This window comes from Gadus morhua, chromosome 15 (genome assembly GCF_902167405.1).
Source record: "Gadus morhua chromosome 15, gadMor3.0, whole genome shotgun sequence".
NCBI lineage: Eukaryota > Metazoa > Chordata > Actinopteri > Gadiformes > Gadidae > Gadus > Gadus morhua.
In genome coordinates, this window is record NC_044062.1 from 16,305,899 (window position 1) to 16,315,171 (window position 9,273).

Sequence of the window (9,273 nt, forward strand, 5' to 3'; positions counted from 1 at the left end):
GACCACCTGTCTCAGGGCCTGTCATACAGAGAGATGAGCAAGAAGGAGGGGCGCAGGAAGAATTTAATCTAACAGGGAAGCGTTAGACCCAAGTCTAATGCCTGTGTCCTAGAAGATAGAGGGTAGTTAACGCAAACGTATACATGGACGTGAAGAGCAGGACCATGACAATAAAACAACTAAAATAGAGAATCTTGGGGAGATGTATCTCCTTCTGTGTGCACTCTTCAACACTGTGGTGCTAGAGGTGCTGTTGGCTCCACCATGTGATCTCATGAGCAGACTCAGAGCAGAACCGGCTCATTCCCACACACATAATCTGGAACACACTGGAGCCTATTCATTTGAACCTGTGGGGTGTTGTGGGGTTGCTTTTTTTTCAGACAGGATTTTTCTCACCCGTCAGATTATGTAACGCCGAAGGAGACGGCACAAAGGCCTAAATCTGTCACAAGAATAAGATAATCCGGGGCATGAGTGGAAGCGAGCACGCGCTGTTATATGTGATTAGCATATGTGCTAGGGAGTGTAAAACGCAGGGACTTTTGCGCTCACCAAATGAGAAGATGCACACACCACTTCTGTGTTGCAGAGTGTCCTTCTGGATAACTTATGTAGCTCTGGCCTCCATGCGTTCCTGCGCATGCATCTCAGACCACATTATATAATGTGTCTACGCTCTGCCGATAAAAAAAACAAACATAAAAAGGTGTTACAGTTTGATCGTAAAACAGATTCCATTAGTTACAACCCTCCCTGTTTGTCCTTCCTGTCTTGTTTCAAAAGTGGTTTCTCCTCCATTGGACTCAGCTGTTTGGTTGCTTGATGACATGGTTCAGAATGTCAGTACTCAGGAGATCTGGCTGGGGTCAAAGTTCACCATGGGTTAGAGGTTAGTGTGGATGGGGCATATTGGAACCCAGGAGAAATTATTTAAATGACTGTAAACCCGGACACATTGTGTTGGAAAATGTGGACTTTGTGCTGATTAACAGAGAAGATATACTCATAGAAACTTGATTACCAATGCCTCAAATGAAAGGATTTGTGTGATAACGTGTATGCTATACAAGACTACCCTCTTAAGAGAAGCTTCAGACAAGATAATGATGCCTGTATTGTGCATGAGCTCCAAGTGTTTCACTCTCGCAAGATAATTCCACAACAACAATCTCAATCAAGTGATATATGCAAATTCATAGCAACCTTGTGTAATTATTGAGGACTATTGCATTTCTGTTTATTTTGAAGAAAGGAACACCCTTGACATTCTCATTGTTGTCTTTGTGTACGTGTCTCTGCATTTCGTTTCAACGTGAAACCTATACTACACACCGGTTTGTAAGGACTCCACCACAACTGTTTCCCCTATTACATTACCTGTTCTAATCAGTGAATGTCTAATTGCACCAAATAATCTTTATCTGCTTCAGCCCAACCCTGGCCGGGTTCTAGTTGTTTCCATGGATCAAAGGTTACAATAGCTTTAGTAGAGGTGAGGCCAGCACCCTTAGCCTTTCCATCTTCATTAACGTCACTTCTCGGTCGCTTGAAACATCACTCCCACCACAACTCATTCCTTTTGTTCCCTTGGTAGAACACCAGACATGTAGCTCAATGCAGAAAGAGAAGGGCTAGGCCGGCAAGGGCAGAGGTTGGTGGTGGTGGTGGTGGTGGTGGTGGGGTCACATTGAGTATACCTTATTGTTATGCTCATTGCACAAACCTTGTTCTCAGAATAAGTCTCGTGTTCAAAGTGGAGCCTCGAGGCTAATGCTTGGCCAATGGGACCAATAGGGACCTCCATGCATGGGTGAATGCAGGTGACAAATATGAGAAGATGTCCACCTATGTAACCAGAAGACATGCCGATCATTAATGAATGAGGCTTTGTAAATGCACCTGCCAGCTCCGTTCCTGAGGTGTGGCTCACCTTTCAGATAGAAAGAGAAAGAGAGAGAGATTGAGTCTTTGTTGGTCGGAGCCAGTGAAATTGACATGGTAAACGCACGCACACCCACAGAGAAACAACATTGTTTTTGTGTGCGTGTTTTACTATAGATGTACCTGCCAGCATGTACCTATGCATACATGCAGGGCAGTGTAAATGTGGACGTGTACACTGGTATATGGATGTTGACTACCAGGGAAAAGGAATGTTTATGCACGCATGTATTTTTTATGACCTGCAAGCAATGTCTGCCAGATATGGCCTTCTCCTTAGAGGATTCCTGATTACGACTAAGATGTTTGGTTCCTTGCCGCCATAAAGCAAAGGTCTGCCTTAGCCAATTAACTATTAAGTCACGGAGCCTGTGAAAGGGCACGGCCAGCCGCACAGAGGCAGGCCTCCTCAGAGTGTTTATAAATGCGTGTGAAAGAGGGCCTCAGCTGGGGAGGGCCAAGCACATGCCAGCTGTGCCCCGGCCAATCTCACCCAGTGCTCTGTGTTCATCAACGTCCCCACGGGCCTACCTGTTACCCGGAAACAACTTCATTGTGCAAAAAAAGGCTGTGATGGAGGCTGAAATGATGAATGGGTCAGATAAGAGGATTTTCTCGTGCAGGCTATTCCCTGCCTCATTTCAATCATGTTGTGATGAAATGGATATTATAGCTAAGCATGCACTTATCCCCCTTCAGCACCATCCCTAGCACATTATATTTGTTTGCTCTGGCAAGTCTCCATTGATGCCCGCCATACCTATCTGGTCTGTGGCTAGGATTCTGTGTTCGAGAAAAACAGCTTGTCGATAGACTCCCTGCTGTTGATGTTTGCTGTTCTTTCTTATTTCTATTCGAATGTTACCCTTCTCTCATTCCTCTATGTATTTCTAGCTCCCCTCTCTCTCTGCCTCTCTCTCTCTCTCCCTGTTTCGTTCCCTGGCTCACTTCCAGCTGTCTGCTGCAGTCAGCGCGGAACTGTACTTCAAACCCTGCAGCCCTCGGCGCCACATGAATCGCCGCTCCCTGGAAACAGAAGTACCGGAGACAATTAAATGAAATGGCAAAAATAAGGAGCCCTCCCTTCGCTTGCCTGTTTAGCTGTTGAAAGGAGTACGCTCTGTTTGACACAGGTGTCAGGGGCGGTCCTCACAGTGCAGCTTAAGGTCCTTTGGCGTGCGTGTGTGTGTCTGTGTGTCTGTGTGTGGTGTGTGTGTGTGTGTGTGTGTGTGTGTGCGTGTGTGTGTATGTGTGCGCGCGCTTGCACTTTAAAGTCAGGAAGTTTGTCCTTCCCCAGCGTGGCATGACAACATGATCTGGCTTTACTCAATTAGCGCAACTCTCCGAGGATGCAAGGCAGGGCTACGGAGGAGCGGTGCTGCGGTTCTGCAGGAGGAGTACCAGAACAAGTGGGAGGGTTCTTTTTGGGAGTGTGCACGTAGGCACAAAGGTGTGTGTGTGTGTGTCTGATTGAAGTGTGGGGACCAGAATGAGGACGCTGGCAGGGAATGTGCTTTGCAGCAGCCTGTCCTTGACCCCCCCCCCCCCCCCCCCCCCCCCGCCTGGATGCAGACTGGGCCAGGTCGGTTCCCGCAGTGACAGGGATCTGCAGGGGCTCGCCTGCCGCTTCACATGAGCTCATTTTGCAGGTGGGGCTGGTAACTAGACTTTACTGCACGCTGCGGTCACTTCCAGATGAAGGCTGCAGAGCAGGTGTCTGGAAGGGTGTGTGTGTGGGGGGTGGGTGGGTGTGTACATGTGTGTGTGCATGGCGACAAAAAAAAGGCATTTCTTCTGTCTGACTCAGTAATGACACCTAGTGTCTTTGAAAGATATTACAGTTCAACTGTTGAGTGGGGAAAGAGATGCGTTGAAATGTCGCATAACGACAGTACCCTCCTGCTGGTGCTTTAACATTTGATCTCAACTAATAGAAGCTTATGGCTAGCCTTTGCTAGAGGTTTCAACAGCAACTTCTTGTCTGTTTTTGAATAAATGAATAGCCCGGTCTAATACAAGTAAACATAACAATCTAAAATCCACGACTAATTATCTTCACTTCAATAGAATCAATTTGTTTACATTACATTACTAATGCACTAATGCACAGGAATGGGCAACATCCATACAATTTTGGTTCAGAGACTTTTTTTAAATATAAGAGATTTTAGACATCTTTATTAAAACTCCCAACAAGATAAATATATAAAATGCAATATGTTTCGATGCATTTAAAAAAAATGAAATATTTCAATATCCACCAAATAAATACACAAACTGCAATTTGTATAGGTCTTTACATTTAGGGTATCCACTGCTTCCTTTCTAAACTATAGTTGATGCACCATTTAAAAAAAGAAGTCCGGCTAAAGATAAAGGCGTATCAAGGGTAAATGTCAGAGTCATTTGGAACCTGAAGACCACTGCAGTGGTTTTCTTTTCATCAATGTCTCCCAGCCAAGAGGGCTATTGGTTTTGCTGGGTCAGACCCTATGGAGGAATTGGCAGGCCCCCTCTCTCTGCATTAACGGTCAGGATCTAATAGACTTTCAAAGTCACTCAGGCTTAAATGTTTGTACATTGCGGCATAAATAAGTCATCCGTCTTGTCATTATAAGGCCATTACGGCTCTTAAAATGCCCAATCACCTGTCAGGTGCGTGGGTGAGCGGGGGAGAATGTTTGTGAGCATGCAAATGGCTGTTAATACACATGAGTGTGCATGCACACGCACTTGTTTGCTTTTTCTAGCTTTTCTTCCGCTGCACTTTGTGTGCATTTGATCATATTACATGTCCTGTGTCTGTTGGTCTTTGTGTATGTGTGACTGTGTTTGCGCTAGAATGTATGTGCGTGTGTGTGCGTGTGTTTGTGTGTGTGTGTGTGTGTGTGCGTGTGTTTGTGTTTGTGTGTTCAGCTTGCTGACGAATATATATGATTGGTGTGATGGTAGCTCCTGGGTGGGGGCGTGTCCAGGGAGCGGGGGCAGGAGTGGCTGATGTACTGGAGGGAGGGGTCAGAGTAGTTGAAGGGCGGGGGGATGTACTGCAGGTACCCAGGCAGCAAATGGGACGGCCTGCAGAAGAAAACGAAAAGCAAACAGACAAAACAACCAATCAGAGCAGAGATATCAAAAGGCACCTGTCACACATGACACAATGCACAATGGCTAGGCGTTGGTGTGTCCAGGTTATTGCTGGGGGACTTGTTAGTGATATCGTGTTGTAATGCGCAATGATGACATAGTTAGTTAAAGAGGTTATACAATTATATTATATTAATTATATAAGCAAGACATTTGACTTTGTATGGATATCATACACAGTATACCTTCTATTAGTATTAGAATGAAAAAGATGAGGCAATTTAGTTTTCTTACTTACTTTATTGGACCAATTACAGAAAGTCCTTGCTGGTATAGGATGCTTTTAGCACTAACATTAACCTAATGTGGGGCTAGGCAGATTCCCAGCATGAGAAATCCACTGGAAAGTGTATTGTGGAGCCAGACATCTGTTTTGTATATCTTATTTTGCAGCACAGATATTTTGGATTTCAATGGTAGTATCAGTATCAGTAATATCATAATAAAATATGTATCTATAATATAAATATCAGCAAATCTTTTTTCTTCAATGAATCAATGATGCACAGAGCGTTAGGTTAATGCACGAAAGAATTCTGCTCTGAAAAAACTATTCAGACATCATTCAAAATGATTTGAATGAGGATTTTTCAGCAATGCATTGTTTATATCGCCTGTGGGATTAAAAATGTATCTGCTTGCCCTGGTATCATCCGACATAATCCTAAAACAGCGTCTCTCTGAATTGTTGACTGTGAACGGACAGGAGCGTGCCTCGTCTGGACAATTAAATCCATCTACAGTAATCACACAACCTAATCCCCCAATCCCACAAAGGGCCATTATACATCCATAGGGATTCTATCCAGTAAACAGAGAGCCTAAGCCTTAATCAAGTAGATCAACCTCCATGTACACAGTATATACATGGGCCAAGTACATTGTACAACATGCATTGTGGTAATAATGTACATTGCGTGTGTACACGCACGCCACAACACTTACTTATACTGTATTAAAGATGAATGAAAGTACATACCATTCAGTTCAGTGTGGTTTCCCCTACTCCTCATCCTAACTACTACCACTAGAACTGCTGCTAATAACAAAAGCAATATTAGAAGATATCAACACTATGACGTTACGAAGATCCTATGCAATGATAATTCTATAACATTTAATTATACAGTTATTAGGTTGGTGTTCCAAACACCTTTCAGCATTTCACTGCACGTCACCAAGCCTTAGTCATCCTCTGTCTTCTACAACAAAGTGTTCTGGACTGATACATGGGAACAGTTTTATAACTCGCATGCAGCCCAGTGTTGTCAGTAGGTAGAGCTTTTAGTTTAATATAGTACGAGAGTGGGCAGTCCATGCGCTGACAGATGAGAAGCGCAGCAGAGTCATACCATAGCCATCTGCGTTCCCCGCTACCTGCAGCTACAGACTCCTAGGACCCACTAGGCCGGTGTGTGGCTGACCATGCACTTGTGTATGGATATGTGCCACACACAGATGCATGTGTGTGCATACACATACCCACATTAGTGCGCCTCTGCGGCAGTGGTCGTGTTTGCGCTTTGTTTGTTTTTTAACCTTTAAGTTGTGGACTCCAAACATCCTACTCAGACACCGAATCAATTCCAATGCATGAGTCACCCTCGATTATTGGGATTATGGAATTGTGGTGCGTGGGTGTTGGTGGTAATGTGTGGGTGTGAGAGTGTGTGTGTGTGTGTGTGTGTGTGTGTGTGTGTGTGTGTGTGTGTGTGTGTGTGTGTGTGTGTGTGTGTGTGTGTGTGTGTGTGTGTGTGTGTGTGTGTGTGTGTGTGTGTGATTGTACATTTTTGAGTTTGTGTTTTTGCGTGTGTGTGTGTGTGTGTGTGTGCGGCCCCAAGTGCGTGCGTGTCCTACTCACTCTCTGGGGGCGGTCTTTTTGCGGGGGCAGCAGCAGCAGAAGCACAACAGGGCGAGCAGCAGCAGCAGGAAGGGGATGCCAATGCCCAGCACCAGGCCCAGGATCAGGGCTGTGTTGTCCCCCTCCAGGGGCTCCACCACACTGCTCTGGTTCCCTGCTTGGATAACCTGACTGCCTGAAACATAACGGTCAATAAAATAGTTAAAGATGAAATAACATAAAAATATAGATTTAAAAATGCAATGTTGGATCCATTCATGATGTGCTTACTGTCTTGCATGTCCTTCACTGAGCAATGAGCGGTTAAAAAGCATAACCGTCTGTATGTGTAGCATAAATAAATAAACATCCCAGAATATCAGTACACATTGCATATTAAGAAAAGGGTAACAGATGCAGATCTCCGCCATCGTCCACGTCCCTGTTAAATCGGCAATAACAATCTGTTCATCAGCAGGGCAACATTCAACATTCGGCATCCTGTCCCTCCCCGGCAGCCCCGTGCTTCCCCGGCCTGGGAGTGCTTCCTAGCAGCGGGGCTCCTTACCCAACACGCAGGCCTGGGACTCGTCCACCTCGGTGGTGCCGTTGCACACGCACCTGTAGCCGCCGTAGGTGTTGGCGCAGAGGGCCGGCCACGCGCACGCGGCCTCCTTGGCCGCGCACTCATCCAGATCTGTGGGGGGAAGGCGGCGTTAGAAAGGAAAAAAAAAAAAGAAAAGGAAAAGGTGGCTGAGTGGGCGGGAAAAACAGACACGCTCTCTCTCACCCTCACCCTCTTCCACGATGAAACCACACCGCGTTTGGTGTGCAATTATAGTTTCATTGCACCCTTGTGTGGTATTAAACTTTTTATAGTGGCTTTGATTGTTTGCTATGTATACACACACAAACACACGCCATTATAATAGTTATCAATAAATATGGATTTTCTGGGGTATGTTTTACTGATATATGTCACAGTGTTGTGATGCTGTGTAAATCCTGACACATAGCACACATGGGGTATTGAACACATTATACTAGGACACTATACTGCTGCCTCAAACCCATCTATATTTAGATATACCAGACGTGTGCAGTACATGGGCATGTTGTTGTTGTTGTTGTTGTTTTACCTCCGACCTCGGGAAGGCCGATGCCGTAGAAGCGGCCCACGCGTCCCAGGTATTCCTGGATGTACCATGCGGGTGTGTCGCTTGACACGTTGATGCGGTACTCCCCGGCCCCCGGCCCGGACCCCTGCCGCGGGCCCTTAATGCTGGCGTTGTAGAACTTGTTCTGGAAGCCCACCGACAGGATCTCCTCCAACTTGGGGGGGGGGGGGGGGGGAGTGATACGAAAGACGGCAAACAATTCAGCTTTCCTTGACAGTTCTCATTAAATGTTTAGCAACGGTGAATTATCAAATATAATTCACTGCCGGAAGTTGTGAGGGGCCCGTGCAAGTGAACGGAGCGTTCCAAGGCATTGAGAAGAGCCGTGTAATAAGTTTCAGATTTCATTTATTGTGCTATGGTTACATATATATGAAAAGGCAGAGGTGAAGTCTGATATCACAGTGTACTATTATAATGACACACCCACTCTCACAAACACACGCACACAAACACACCTGTGTCAGCATATCCTGTGCGGGATCCTTCCAGTCCATGGAGACGTTAAACACATTAAAACCTGCAGGGAGAATACAGAAATGGCCACAACAACCACATAATGACCTCACACTGCCATATAAGGCCTGGGTCCCCACGGTAGCAACACACAGGAAGTCACACTGACACATAACCGAGCCAGAGAGAGAGAGGCAGAGAGAGAGAGAGAGAGAGAGAGAGAGAGAGAGAGAGAGAGAGAGAGAGAGAAAGGGGAAAACGGGAGCAGTCATCTGGGATCTCTTACCTGGAGGGTTTGCTGACTCACCTGTGAAGAACAAACAAACAATTTAGCGCGACACATAGCACGCTAAGGACAAGTTTGTGTACACTCACCTGGGAAAAGAATAACTAACAGCCATAAACAAACCAAATAAAAGCCGGCCTATTAAGTCCTAAAAATAGGACAATAATGACCAATAATTATTATGCTACTTTCTTCATTAACATTTATAAGCAGATAAAAACACTACAAAAACCTAAGACGGATTCCTGCCATTCTGCATGTACGTACATGCAGTAACAGGCGGTATGGAGTCAAATTAAACAACTGTAAACAGACACACACATCTACATGCAATGCATGCATTGTAATATCATTCAATAGTTCAAATAAAGGGGGATTCTGTGCCGGACCATTTCATACAGGACATGCAATGTCCTGATCGTTCT